This window comes from Temnothorax nylanderi, unplaced genomic scaffold (assembly GCF_030848795.1).
Source record: "Temnothorax nylanderi isolate EJ_2023f unplaced genomic scaffold, tnyl_v1.0 TNYL_tig0088_pilon, whole genome shotgun sequence".
NCBI lineage: Eukaryota > Metazoa > Arthropoda > Insecta > Hymenoptera > Formicidae > Temnothorax > Temnothorax nylanderi.
Window position 1 is genome coordinate 623,122 of NW_027249150.1, and position 2,136 is coordinate 625,257.

Genomic DNA, 2,136 nt, shown 5'->3' on the forward strand with positions numbered 1-2,136 from the left:
TATAGACAGACACATGCGGATATCTCTCTTTCCATTGATTAACCAATTGATCGCTTATATCACAGTGTATGAAACAAAACTCTTGCAGGTTAGGACATTGTTCAAAAATAACGGAATATTTATCAGGTGTATGAAATTTCACAAGATCAAGAAATAACTTTTTTAAGTTTTTGCACTCTGCTAGTAATTCTAACTGGTGATCAGTGAGTTCAGCAAAGAACAAATGAACTTCTTGCAAGTTTTGATAAGTGGAAAGTAATTTAAATAAGCTATTATAAGTAACTGAATAATCGAATCTGTAACAAAAATCATATAATATTATTACACAGTAATTAATTGCAAAGAGAAACTTAATGTAACTTTTTCAAGATGCACGCAAGCTCAGCAAACAAATTTTAATAAAGAATACAATAATATATTTTAAAAGAAAATGTAGCACATATACTTACGGACAACCAACAAAGCGCACTTTTCGTAAATTCTTACAGTTAGCGAAAGCACTAATACTCTGAGGTGTAAGATGATGTGCAGAAAAATTTATTACTTCCAAGTCACGACACGAATTTCCCAACTCTATTGCAACTGCTTCTAATATCATATGCTTTGAGGCCCAATGTAACTCACGCATCCGTTGATTTTTTTGCAGTATTTTGCAAAAACGTTCAGTTCTTACACGTGTTTGAACAAGGTTTAAACATTCCAAACCTTCCAGATTCTCGAGGTACGAAAATCCTTCGTCGTCTATGAGTCGACAATAACTTAGATCCAATTCTAAGAAAAATTTGTATTAGTTATATGCCAATTTACCCATAATCTTGCTAATTATATAGTATATGCATATATACATACCTTTCAAATTTTTGCATATCTCTGAAATTTTAAGTAAAACACGACTGTCAACAGATTCGCTGTCACTTAATCTTAATTGCGTTAAATTTCTGCCGCAATTATAAAGAAAGTTTACGAAATCATTAACATCAAAGTTGCTTTCTGTAAGATCTAATTGTTGCAAAGATTCACATCTAGCTGTAAAGCAACGAAATACATTGCGCGTAATAAGTTTGTCAGTCACACGTCGCATGTTCAAACGTGTATAGAGTTTCGGGTCCCGTGTTAAATAATTGAAGCGCCTATTTACTTGATTCATGCGGCATAACGTTATCAAATCCAAGTATTTTAATATTATTAGTAGTATTTCATCCTGCAAAGATAAAATATAAAACTTTTATACTAGAAATGACATTGTAATAAATATTATTATTAAAAAAATAGACTTCTTAGGATACTTTACAGGAAGCTCAGACAAACTGCTTGATAGCTCATTGGATTCATCCGAAGAGAGTTTCATACGCTTTGCATAATTTGAATGACTTTTTAATAAAATACGACGCGAATATCTGCATCCAATAGGTTGCTCATAACAAGGAATTACCTCATGAGGTACTTCTCTTTGCCTCAGATTACTCTTATAAGAAGTCTTCCTTCGTATATCGCTGCAAACAACATTGGAACAAATTTATTTTTATTGTTAACAAAAAAAGAATTTGAATATTATTACCTATATAATGTCGACTAGAATAATACCTTTTACAAATAACGCAATATTCTGAGAAATTTTCTTGCAGATAAACTACATCCAAGTGTGCACTTTTTAAATCTGCTGTTAAATTATGACCATCGTCATGGCATGAAGAGTACATGCAGTTAATTCTTTTTAACAGATTAGTTAAGCTCTCGTTAGGATTTTTAGAAAGGATCAATTCTGATGTACCGATGAGCATCACAGCATCTAGCTTTGTGTAAGAGACATGTGAACTGTTTTTAAATGTTAGTCTGAGCATTTTGGTTTTAAAGTTACACGGATGCGATAACGGTGGAGAAAATAATCTTGATGTCGGCGGTACAAAATGAGACGATTTATCCCACAACTTAAACCACTTATTATTAGAATCTTGGGCCGAAATTTGAATTACGCATCCAGGATGATGTATTTCGTAAATACAGACTCTGATTGGATATACAGCTTCATGAAACTCGATACCTTCAAAACAGAAAATATATAATTATGCTCTCTTCTCAACAAAAGCATATCTTTTCAGCAACAATATCTTCTTAGCAATATCTCATAAATCAAAT

At 32.1% G+C, this 2,136-nt stretch overlaps 1 long non-coding RNA gene across 1 annotated transcript; it reads right to left on the reverse strand.

The window, feature by feature from the left end:
- Nucleotides 1-516: 516 nt before the first annotated feature.
- LOC139774808 (uncharacterized) lies at nucleotides 517-1,489 on the reverse strand. Its single transcript, XR_011718680.1, has 3 exons — nucleotides 1,292-1,489; nucleotides 850-1,201; nucleotides 517-771 (listed from the first exon to the last, which is right to left on the reverse strand). It is a non-coding gene; the product is annotated as an uncharacterized lncRNA (long non-coding RNA).
- Between the last annotated feature and the right edge of the window lie 647 nt (nucleotides 1,490-2,136).